Source organism: Lissotriton vulgaris, chromosome 6, assembly GCF_964263255.1.
Source record: "Lissotriton vulgaris chromosome 6, aLisVul1.2, whole genome shotgun sequence".
Taxonomy (NCBI): domain Eukaryota; kingdom Metazoa; phylum Chordata; class Amphibia; order Caudata; family Salamandridae; genus Lissotriton; species Lissotriton vulgaris.
The window spans coordinates 738303344-738316732 of NC_141694.1; positions in this window are offsets into that span (position 1 = coordinate 738303344).

Genomic DNA, 13389 nt, shown 5'->3' on the forward strand with positions numbered 1-13389 from the left:
TTTTATGTTTATTATCTGTGCATCACATGGTGTATATGAATTGGTTTAAAAAGAGGGCATGATGGGAAATAATTTTTATGTGAGAAAGGGCAACCGCCCGAAACGCGTCATCTGCTAACGCTGCTGTGACCTCCATGTGAATAAAGTACCTTTTGCCAGCATCTTTGATATTCGTTGGTCTTTTCCTTGAGCAGAAAAACAACTGGTGATTCAAGGTGAACCTACATCGCTTGATATATATATATATATATATATATATATATATATATATATATATATATATATATATATATATATATATATATATATATATATATATATATATATATATATATATATATATATATATATATATATATATATATATATTCCCTAAAGAAAACATAGGTTTCAGAGATGTTATAGTTACAAATTAGCATTTAAAAAACCTTTGAAATTCACTGAAACAAACATAGGTTTCAAGGACTTTATAGTTAGTTTGACATTTCACTCACGCAAAACCATGGAAATTCCGCTGTTGTAGTTATTTGAGCTAACTATAACTTGCGCCCCCGCAATGCACTGCTGATGACGTCACATATTACATAATTCATGACAAGCAAGACAAATGCTGAGAGAGTCAACAGAAGTCCAGAAAGATGAAGAAAAGTGTAGGAAGAAGCAAGAGATGAGCAGAAAGAACCAAAAGAGGAGAAGGAAGTCCTCCTGTGCCCCCAACTTTTTATTGATGGGTACTGGTGGTAACTGACTCAGATTAACCAGGACCGGAGCCTGTGCTATGCTAAAAGACACTTAGAATACAGTGAAAACACATACATACACAAGGGAACACTATGCATAGGGGTACCCCTGTGATTAGCATGACCTCCTCTGTATTGAGTTAGTGCCTGGGTCATTGCATGAGTACATGGGTACTGAGTGGATGATTAGAGTACATGATGAATGTATTTTTGCTTGGGTTTTGGCGGACTGATTGCATAGGTACACTCATGTCACATCAGGCCCGCCCCCTCCCTTCACCACTGTGCAAGCGCGCCCCCTACCAGGTTCTAATTGGGGAACTCAGCTCCCTGGCCTTACTAGAGGTACCTGGTGAGCTAGTTGGCCCCCTGGGACCCTCAGGATTCAAGGGGACTTAATGCCCCAACTTAACATGAGTTACACAATGCACACTTGTCACATCAGGCCATGCCCCTTCCCTGCACCAATGTGCAAACACACCCCCTGGAGCGTTGTAAATTGGGGGATTAAATCACCTTGAGTCCTGAAGGTCCCTGGGTACCAACAAGCCCACAATCTACCACCAGTAAGCGCCACAGAGCTGCGTTGCAGAGAGGTGTAAAAAGGGGAGTGACCTGATGTGACAAGTGTGCAAACATGTGGCGCATGTTAAGTTGGGAGATTAAGTACCCTTAAAACCTGAGGATCCCCGTAGGCCAACTAGCCCACCAGGTACCTCCAGTAAGCGCCACAGATCTTTGCTGCAGAGAGGTGTAAAAAGGGACATGGCCTCTGAACACCTCTCTGCAACACATCTCCCTGGTGCATACTGGAGGTACCTGGTGGGCTAGTTGGCCCCCAGGGACCATCAGGATTGAAGTGGACTTAATCCCCCAATGTATAATGTGCCAGGGGGTGAGTTTGCACACTTGCTATGTCAGGCCCCGGCTCATCCCTGCACCACTGTGCTAATGTGAGGCCTTGGATCACCTCTCTGCAACACAGCTCCCTGGCGCTTACTGGAGGTACCTGGTGGGCTAGTTGGCCCACGGGGATCCTCGGGTTTCAAGGGTACTATATCCCCCAACTTAACATGCGCCACATGTTTGCACACTTGTCACATCAGGCCACGCCCCCTCCCTGCACCACTGTGCAAACGCACCCCCTGGAGCATTGTAAATTGGGTGATTAATTCTCCATGAGTCCTGATTGTCCCCGGGGGCCAAGTAGCCCAACAGGTGCCTCCAGGAAGCTCCACAGAGCTGCATTGCAGAGAGGTGTAAAAAGGGGCATGGCCTCTGAACACCTGTCTGCAACACGGATCCCTGGCTCATACTGGAAGTACCTGGTGGGCTAGTTCACCCGCAGGGACCCTCAGGATTGATGCCTCCAGGAAGCTCCACAGATCTGCATTGCAGAGAGGTGTAAAAAGGGGCATGGCCTCTGAACACCTGTCTGCAACACAGATCCCTGGCTCATACTGGAAGTACCTGGTGGGCTAGTTCACCCGCAGGGACCCTCAGGATTGATGGGGACTTAATCCCCCAATTTACAATGTCCCAGGGGGTGCGTTTGCACACTTGCTATGTCAGGCCCCGCCCCCTCCATTCACCACTGTGCAAACGCGCCCGCCTGGTGCGTTCTAAATTGGGGGATTAATTCCCCTTGAGTCCTGATGGTCCCTGGGGGCCAACTAGTCCACCAGGTACCTCCAGTAAGCGCATAGAGCTGCGTTGCAGAGAGGTGTAAAAGGTGGCGTGGCATCTGAACACCTCTCTGCAACGCAGCTCCCTGGCGCATACTGGAGGTACCTGGTGGGCTAGTTGGCCCGCAGGGACCCGCAGGATTGAAGGGGACTTAATCCTCCAATTTACAGGGGGTGCAATTGCACACTTGCTATGTCAGGCCCTGCCCCCTCCCTGCAACACTGTGCTAATGTGAAGCCTTGGACCAACTCTCTGCAACGCACCTCCCTGGTGCTTACTGGATGTATCTGGTAGGCTATATGGACACCGGGGACCCTCAGGTTTCAACGGGATTTAATTCCCCAACTTAAAACGCGACACATGTTTGCACACTTGTCACATCAGGCCACGCCCTCTCCCTGCACCACTGTGAAAATACACCCCCTGGCGCGTTCTGAGTTGGGAGATTCATTCCCCTTGAGTCCTAAATGTCCCTGGGGCCAACTAGCCCACCAGGTACCTCCAGTAAGCGCTGCAGAGCTGCGTTGCATAGAGATGTATAAAGGGGCGTGGCCTTTGAACAACTCTCTGCAATGCGGCTCCCTGGCGCATACTGGAGGTATCTGGTGGGATAGTTGCCCCCCGGGGGCCCTCAGGTTTCAAGGGGACTTAATCCTCCAACTTAACACGTGCTACACAATTGCACACTTGTCACATCAGGCCACGCCCCTCCCTGCATCACTGTGCAAACGCGCCCCCTGGAGCGTTGTAAATTGGGGGATTAAATCCCCTTGAGTCCTGAAGGTCCCTGGGGGCCAACTAGCCCACCAGCTACCTCCAGTAAGCTCCACAGAGCTGCGTTGCAGAGAGGTATAAAGAGGGGCGTGGCCTATGAACACCTGTCTGCAACACAGCTCCCTGGTGCAGACTGAAAGTTCCTGGTGGGCTAATTCACCCCCAGGGACCCTCAGGATTGATGGGGACTTAATCCCCCAATTTACAATGTGCCAGGGGGTGCGTTTGCACACTTGCAAAGTCAGGTCCCACTCCCAACCTTCACAATTGTGCAAACGAGCCCCCTGGCTCATTCTAAGTCGGGGGTTCAATTCCCCTTGAGTCCTGATGGTCCCTGGGGGCCAACTGGCCCACCAGGTCCCTCCAGTAAGCGCCACAGAGCTGAGTTGCGGAGCGGTGTAAAAAGGGGCATGACCTCTGAACACCTCTATGCAACGCAGCTGCCTGGCGCATACTGGAGGTACCTGGTGGGCTAGTTGGCCCCCAGGGACCCTCAGGATTGAAGGGGACTTAATCCCCCAATTTACAATGTGCCAGGGGGTGAGTTTTTACATTTGCTTTGTCAGGCCCCGCTCCATTCCTCCCCCACTGTGCTAATGTGAGGCCTTGGACCACCTCTCTGCAACACATCTCCCTGGCGTTTACTGAAGGTACCTGGTGGGCTTGTTGGACCACAGGGATATTCAGGTTTCAAGGGTACTTAATCCCCCAACTGAACATGCGCCACATTTTTGCACACTTGTCACATCAGGCCACACCCCCTCCCTGCACCACTGTGGAAATGTGCCCGCTGGCATGTTCTGTCTTGGAGGATTTATTCCTCTTGAGTCCTGATGGTCCCTGGTGGCCAAGTAGCCCACCAGGAACCTCCAGTAAGCTCCACAGAGCTGAATTGCAGAGAGGTGTAAAAAGGGGCATGGCCTCTGAACACCTCTCTGCAACGCAACTCCCTGGCGCATACTGGAGATACCTGGTGGGCTAGTTGGCCCCCAGGGACCCTCAGGATTGAAGGGGACCTAATCACCCAATTTACAATGTGCCAAGGGGTGCGTTTGCACACTTGCTATGTCAGGCCCCGCCCCCTCCCTGCACCACTGTGCTAACTTGAGGCTTGGACCACCTCTCTGCAACACAGCTCCCTGGCACTCACTAGAGGTGTGAGTTAAGAAGTGTTATGTAAACACGATGTATGATTATGTCTATTTATTTATTCGCTGCTCGCGGATATATGCCACATTAATGGTCGTTATATTATTGTTTACAGTGTCGATTCCCTGATGAAGGGCATGACCAAAATGCCCGAAATGCATTGGACACGTTATTATGACATTGCCTGAAGTAAATATTGCCTACAATGATTTGGATGGAAATGAATTAATTTTGAAAGCATGAGCCAAAACTTTAATGAAATATAAAGACATTTAAGCCAAACCCAATGACTGGAGGTCTTTTTATAACAAGGAAAGACAACAACATGTGTGCCTGCAAAGGGATGATACTAGAGATCCTCTAGCCTCACTTCTTAACTCATATGGTCAGACGCCGTTGGACCCTCGACGTCACCTTTCGGAGCACCATAAAACCAAAATTAACATTACCTCAAACAGTGCATATTCTCTAAACAAATCGGCTGTGCATCTACCCGATCTTATTCGTACTCACTAGAGGTGTGCAACATTCCATCCATCAATTATTGTTTTTGCATTTGTCACCCCGAGTGGGATGGGTATGCTCAGACATGAGTCCCATGCTCTCCATGTCACTGGAATCAAGCTATTCTGGCTGATGAAGGCTGATAGCCAGAAACTGGTCCTAGAATGCTTGATTCTGGTCCAGGGAAGACATGTTATGTTATGTTATGTTAACTGTTTTTGTACCGCGCACAGCTGCCCCAGCAAAGGGGCGTCCTGGCGCCATGAGAAGGTATACACAACACAGCATAAAAGAGACTCAATCAGAGATTTTTATTAAAAAGGAAGGTTTTAATAGCCCGTCTAAACTGGAGTAAATCATCCAGTGCCCGAATTTCAGCAGGAAGAGAGTTCCACAACTTTGCGGCCACTACTCGAAAGGAGCGGCCACCTGTCCTACTCAACAAGAAACGTGGGACAACCGACAGGTTCTGACCCATCGATCTCAAGGATCGGGAGGGGACGTAAGGGGTCAGGAGGTTCGTCAGGATTGGGGGGGCCGTGCCTTTTAAGATTTTAAAAGCCAGGCAAAGCACCTTGAACTCGATCCTCTGACCAACATGCAGCCAGTGGAGCGCTTGCAGTGTTCTCGAAACCGGACATCACCTGGGCAAGCCCACCACTGCTCTGGAAGCGGCGTTCTGCACTCGCTGCAGCCGTGTGAGTTCAGCCTGGTTTATTCCTGCTAGCAACGCACTGGCATAATCTATCCTAGATAGTACTGAGGCTTGGACCACTAGCTGTCTGGTGGGGGCATCGAAAAATTTAAGTACAGGTCTAAGGCCCCTAAAAATGCCAAAGCAAGAGGCTGCCACCCTCTTAGTGTGGCAGGTGAAACTGAGAGTAGGGTCCAGCCAGACCCCAAGGTTTTTTATCTCCATTACAGGAAAAGGGGTCATTCCTAATTCGGGAGGCCACCAGTTATCATTCCACCATCCTGCCTGCTTTCCCACAACCATGACCTCTGTTTTCTTAGTGTTCAATTGGAGACAGTTCTGATTCATCCAATTGGCCACCGCACGTAGACCCTCGCAAAACCTGAGGGCCTCCACATCTGAGTCCCCACTCAACGTGACCGCCAGCTGCGTGTCACCCGCGTACGAGACCATTGTCAGGCCCCAGCGCTTGACTACCGCAGCCAGCGGTCTAACGTACAGGTTGAATAAAGTGGGACTCAGAGATGATCCCTGTGGGACCCCCAGTGTCAGCGGGTAAGAGGTAGATTTGCCGGGTGGGATAGCAACCTGGAATGATCTGTCAGAGAGAAAGGACCGGAACCAACACAAGGCGGACCCTCTGACACCCGCTTCCTCTAGCTGCCGCAAAAGGATCTCATGAGAAACCGTGTCGAATGCAGCACTCAGATCTAATAACAGGAGTGCCGCTGTTCGACCAGTATCCAGCACGGAGCACAGATGTTCAACCATAAACAGCAAGGCAGTCTCCGTGCTGTGGCCCGCACGGAACCCATTTTGAGTGGGGTCCAAGATGTTGGCTTTGGCAAGATGGTCAGCCAGAATCCCATTCACGTGGGCCTCGGTAACTTTGGCGGCCCACGGCAGCAGTGAAATGGGGCGATAGTTCTCAGGTTTTACCGGATCTAGGGAAGGCTTTTTTAGGATGGGTGTAACTACCGCCTGCTTCCACCTGGTGGGCACGATCCCTGAGTCCAGCGACAGATTGATGAGGGCTAGCACTGGTGTACGACATGTCGCCTGCATGTTCTTAAACTGAGCAGGTTTGAGTGGATCCGCAGGGGAGCCAGATTTGATTTTTTGACTAAGTAAATCAAACCCCTCCTCGGAGAGGGGGGCCAGCAGGTCCAAGATCACATCATCACCCGTAGGGCAACCAACTGGGTCCGAGTGTTGCAGATAAGTTGGAAAGGTGCGATAAATTGCTTGCACCTTTTCAATGAAGAAAGATGCCAGACTTTCACAATGGAAATCTGTGCATATTTCCGCTGCGGTGGCACTCTTGGTCATGAGGTCCTTTAGGACCTTAAAAATCAGTTTAGAGGGGTTGGGGCTATTCCGAAACTCCAGCGCATAGTGGGCGGCGCGGGCTCTGCAAACCACTCTATGGTATAACTTAGTTTGAGTTAAATAGCAGGTTTTGAGCGCAGGGTCAAAGGATTTTCTCCACCGTCTTTCTGCCTGCCTACAGTCTCTCTTGAGAGACGCTAAGGTCTCATCGTACCAAGGACTGTGAACTTTAGTCCGACAATTAGATCGGACCAAAGGAATTAAAGAGTCAAGGGCCGTGACAATCCAGTTACAGAATGAATCGTAGCCACAGTTGACATCGGAGAAGGGAGGCAAAGGTGCCTTCTCCAGTAGAAGATAAAAGTCTTCTAACTTTAATTTATTCCACTGTCGTATGTGGGTGGTTTTATTCTGGAGCATAAAGAGGGGTTCAGACATAGGAATAGTTGCTTTCACCAACATATGGTCAGTCCATATCAGCTGGATAGGTGAGCATATATTTATTTCCTCTAAATTAGTAAAAAACGGGTCTAGTATATGCCCGCCCTGATGGGTGGGGAAAGTCACCCTCTGTAAAAGCTGTAAGGCTTCTAAATCGGCCAGACAGCTCCGAATGGATGGCTGAGATGAGCAGTCGAAGTGCAAGTTGAGGTCACCTAGCACATTAAAATTCGCACAGCCAAGAGCCTCTGAACTAATAACATCCGGGAGAGCGGCCCTAAAGGCAGCATCGCAGCCCGGAGGCCGATATATTAAAAGGCCAGTGAAGCTATAGCAGTGAGTGAAGGAGATTTTGAACCGGGCACATTCACATCCCGGAAGTTTTAATTCTTTCCATTCACAGGGGTAACGGCGCTTCACTGCCATAGCAATTCCACCCCCTCTCGAGCCGCGATTAAGGGTAAACACGGCACAGTCAGGGGGGAAAGCTAAGTTTAGTATCGAAGTATCTGCATTCTGTAGCCAGGTCTCGGTCATAAAAAACACATCCGGGGAATCGTTAGTAAGGATGTCAAAGATCTCCACATGATGTTTAACCAGAGATCTGACATTTAGGCTATATATGCTAATAGCGCTCACCCCAGGCACGCAATTCTGCCGGGATGGAATTTCTAAGTAGCGGATACGGGGAGGGGAAGGCAATTGCCAGCAGCAGCAAGTGCAGCGGTAAGGGCCACATAGCGGTGCTACTAGAGGTAAGGAGCAGGTAGAAAGACGCTCTCGAATAGCCAGCAGATCTTCTCTGTAATACCTGATAATAGATGAGGCCATGTTGTAAGGCGTAAAAGATAGAGTCCTGCCGCACCCCGCATTTAGCGCCGACGGTCGCAGACGGGCAGGACTCTGGCGCGACTCAGGCGCAGGGAAGGCGCGCCCGCTGCGCTGATCCGCTGCGCGGTAGAGGGAGCTATAAGTAGGCGTCCCTCGCCTCAGCCAGAGCGCTAGAGCGCTCGAAGATGTCCCCTGACTCCAAAGTGCACCACTGCAATGTGGCGCCCAGAACCAAACCCACTCGAGGAGCCTGGCCCACCAAACAGCGGTAGGGGATCCGATTTATAGTGCAGGTAAGGGGCGTTTAAGCAGACCCGTTAAGAACAGGGGATAAGATAAAATAAAATGAACCAAAATATCAGAATAAGGGAATTTTTTAAATATCCGCAATATAGACGCGCTAGACGCTATGCAGCACACATGTACCTTCTAAGGCGCTCGCGCTTCTGCTCGCCTTAAGTAGGCGTTCCTCGCCTCAGCCAGAGCGCTAGAGCGCTCGAAGATGTCTCCTGACTCCAAAGTGCACCACTACAATATGGCGCCCAGAACCAAACCCACCCGAGGAGCCTGGCCCGCCAAACAGCGGTGGGGGATCCGATTTATAGTGCAGGTAAGGGGCGTTTAAGCAGACCCGTTAAGAACAGGGGATAAGATAAAATAAAATGAACCAAAATATCAGAATAAGGGAATTTTTAAAATAATCGCGATATAGACGCGCTAGACGATATGCAGCACGCATGTACCTTCATGGCTTCGCAGTTCGGGCTTGACTGTTCCCATGAGGCACAGGGTCAAGACTAATTTTCATATGGCCATGTCTGAACTGGGGTGGTGTGGTGAGCAAAATAACGAAGGATTAAACCCAGATCTGTGACTGGGGGTGAATGTTTTGCCATTGTGCAACATTCCGTCCATCAATTGTTGTTTTTGCATTACTCACTAGAGGTACCTGGTGGGACAGTTATCCCCCAGGGACCCTCAAGTTTCAAGGGGACTTAATCCACCAACTTAACACACATCACACGTGGCACACTTTTCACATCAGGCCACGCCCCCTCCCTACACCACTTTGCAAACGTACCCCCTAGTGCGTTGTAAATTGGGGGATTAAATCCCCTTGAGTCCTGAAGGTCCCTGTGGGCCAATTAGCCCACCAGCTATGTCCAGTAAGCGCCACAGAGCTGCGTTGCAGAGAGGTGTGAAAAGGGGCATGGCCTCTGAACACCTCTCTGCAACACAGCTCCCTGGTGCATACTGGAAGTACCTGGTGGGCTAGTTTTCCCCCGGGGACCCTCAGGATTGATAGGGACTTAATCTCCAAATTTACAATATACCAGGGGATGCGGTTGCACACTTGCTATGTCAGGCCCCGGCCCCTCCCTTCACCACTGTGCAAATGCGCCCCCTGGAGCGTTGTGAATTGGGGGATTAAATCACCTTGAGTCCTGAGGGTCCCTGGACGCCAACTAGCCCACTAGCTACCTCCAGTAAGCGCCACAGAGCTGCATTGCAAAGAGGTGTAAAAAATGGCGTGGCTTATGGAAAACTCTCTGCAACGCAGCTCCCTGGCGCATACTGGAAGTACCTGGTGGGCTTGTTTGCCCCCAGGGACCCTAAGGATTGAAGGGGACTTAATTCCCCAATTTACAATGTGCCAGGGGTTGTGTTAGCACACTTGCTATGTCACGCCCTGCCCCTTCCCTTCAACACTGTGCAAACGTGCCCCCTGGCGCGTTCTAAGGTGGGGGATTAATTCCCCTTGAGTCCTGATGGTCCCTGGGGGCCAAATAGTCCACCAGTTACCTCCAGTAAGCGCCACAGAGCTGCATTGCAGAGAGGTGTAAAAAGGGGCGTGGCCTCTTAACAACTCTCTGCAATGCAGCTCCCTGGTGCATACTGGAGGTTCCTGGTGGGCTAGTTGGCCCCCAGGGACCCTCAGGATTGAAGGGGACTTAATCCCCCAATTTACAATGTGCCAGGGGGTACATTTGCACACTTGCCATGTCATGCCCTCCCCCCTCCCTGCACCACTGTGTCGAAGTTTTAAAAAAAATCTTTTTTGGGCCCTGGGGGGCCTTCTGGGACCCCCTAACCAGGCCTGGGAGGTCCGGGTGTTTCTACCCAGCCCCCTTCTCTTGTTTTATATCTTTGTTTCTCTGTTTTCTAGCGACTTCACATCAGTGATGTCATCAGTGATGTCACTGACCATGTCACTGACCATGTCATGAATGATGTAATATGTGACATCATCAGCAGTGGATTGCGGGTGCGCGATATATAGTTAGTGCAACTAACTATTTATGGGAATTTCAATGGTTTTGTGGGAGTAAAATAAGGTTTTGTAAATGCTAATCCCTAACTATATATGGTCTATGACCTATGGTTTTTTCAGTGAATTTTCAAGGTTTTGTAAATGCTAATTCCTAACTATATATGGTCTATAACCTATGGTTTTTTCAGTGAATTTTGCACTTTAAATTGTTATCATGGTGTATGCAACTTTGTGACACGTGATCAAGGGCTTACGGGCTTGAAACGCGTTGTGTTTGGGTCACTGAAATAAAATACTGCCCACTTGAAACTCCAGAGGTCTGCGTCTCTTTCCTCGCCTGACTGCCGCTGGGAGAACTCAGGAAGTGGTTTGAGGGTTTCCAGATATATATATATACATATATACATATATATATATATATATATATATATATATATATATATATATATATATATATATATCTCTCTCCACATATAACCTACTGGCAGTTGCCAGTAGGTACTTATAGTTAGGACCTTGTTACCATAGGAAAATCGCAACCTAATATTCCAAATAAAGTTGGCGCTAATTGAGGAATCTTCGTGAAATTTTGAAAACTTTTGTCCTTCTTCCGTCCACTCCTATCTTTAAAATTTCAGGGTGGTTCAGTGAGCGGGGGCTGAGAAAAAAGGGGGGTCCCAAAACGTGTTCTCCATGGAATTTTCAATAGGAAACTTTAGACACAGCTACAGCCCGAACTGCTGAACGGAATTGCACCAAATTTGAAGAAAAGGTAGCCCTTGGTTCAGAAACAGCCTTTTTTTGTTAAATGGTATAAATCCGTTCAGTAGTTTTAAAAATGTTAATGGAAAAAGAAATATATAAATCTGGGCGGAGCCTAATCACACATTTGTTGGCAGCCATATTGGGACCAATATACATGATAGCACCTCATTAAAAACATTGCAGTTAATAGAAGGTTTTAAGACTTTAGTTACATTATAAATCATTTGCTGATGGTACCATACTCATTTTAGGAATTGTGATGTGTTCTGAGGTGATTTTACCATGTGAAAAAGCCTTCTGCTGGGATATCATGAATCATGTTTGAGAGAAAACTATTTTCTCATGCTTTTGCCAGAGGTTTGGATCTATAAGCTAAACTAAGAGCATATTTTCTGTAAATTCACATTATCTTTCTCAGTCATGTGAGAATGAAGTCTGACATTCTCATTAAAACGTGTACATCCAATAATGGCAGAGACTGTCAGTTGATTCCTTTGTGTTCTACTGCAGCTTCCCAGAGTGTTCTAAAGAACAACTAGAGCGGTAACAGTCCTACTTATGACAAACGTATTGCACACCTGAAGCCATCTTGATTGGAATAAAGTGGTAACTCGTAAAACATTTAATTTATAAAGGAACAAAATGAGGGGGTTTATTTTGCCATAGAAAGTATGATTAGTACTGCAGAAAGAAAAATTAGAGCACATTTTGAGTGACTTCGCAAATCCTCTTCTATTTCATTAAAAGATTCTGACATGCAAACTGAAACATGCACTTTCAATACCAGCAGCAGACTTCCCTGGTGAGTAGTAGTTTTACTACAGTGATCTGATAAGCAGCTAGAGTGCTAACATACAGTATTTATGGCAAATGTGTGACACAGCTGAATGCCTTCTTGATGGAATCAAAGTAAAAAAACTGAAAGAATTTCCTACTGAGGAGACTCTAGTAAATGAGTAAATTAGGAAACTTCATAACAAATAAGGCTCCCAAGATGGCCACCAGAGACAAAAGAGCCCAAATTTAGCACAAATATCACCCAGATGTAGCCCACATGTAGCCCAATGACAGAAGTGTGCAAAACACTTTTTATTTTTTGTGTTTTTGCGGTTTTATATAATGGAGACTTGTCAGGTATTGGAGTGCTTTACATGAGCATTGGTTACATCACACAAGAACACATTTATTTTGGTGTTAGACATGGGGAGATTACTTGATTTGACCAGAATCACAGAATGTCGAGCTGAATCAGAAACGCCAACCTGGTCTCCCAGTTGCAAAGTCTGCAGCTTTGAAAGTAACACCACATCCTCTCACTTAAGTGCAACATTTTATCAAGTGGTCAACTGGATAAAAAACATAAAGATAACAAATAATTAAAAAGTGCTTTGTCGCTATTTGAAAAATCAGAAAATATGTCCTCATTTTAGATTTTTAGAGCACTAACCATAATTTTGATGATAGACAGAGGCCAGGGGCACGGACTCTGAAAATTGAAGGCAGGTAGAAAGGTGCAGAGGCAACAATTTGACCACACTGGGCAGGCAGGAAGGGCAGTGGCAGCACAACAGACTATGGAGGGCAGTGGAAAGGGGGGCAAGGGCAACAAACCAACAATACAGGACTGGCAAGAGAGGCTGTGGCAATATAATAGACCATTGTGGGTAGAAGGAAGAGGCAGTGGTAGTACAACTATACATGCCAAGAGACCTGATTCAGCCAGGAAACATCCAATGTTTTTAAGCCCATGGGCGTTATTTGATCTGTCTCCTATCTATAATCTCCTCTTTTTCGATGTAAGTCAAAGGGGAAAATCAATACCACAGTCTTTTTTCAAAATCTCCCTCTTCCCAAGTTCAAAATGTTAGCAAGTATGGTACATTGGATCATGGAAGGCAGTAGGAATTGGGGTAGGGACATGGACTTGGATAACAGATGACATGATGGACATGGAGCGGTACACCAAACTGACCCTACAGGGCAGGCATCAGGGTTTGCAGCAGCACAATACACCACACAGGGCATGCGGGACGGGAGTGCAGCACAACAATCCATAGAAATCATTAGGAAGGGGACGGGTCCTTGCACATGGACAACAGAGAACAGAGAACAGAGGGGAAAGAGGCAATGGTAGCTAGCTGACCATAATGATAGGAGATAGGAGATAAAGCTGCAGCATAACGGACCATAAAAGGCAGGAGGGA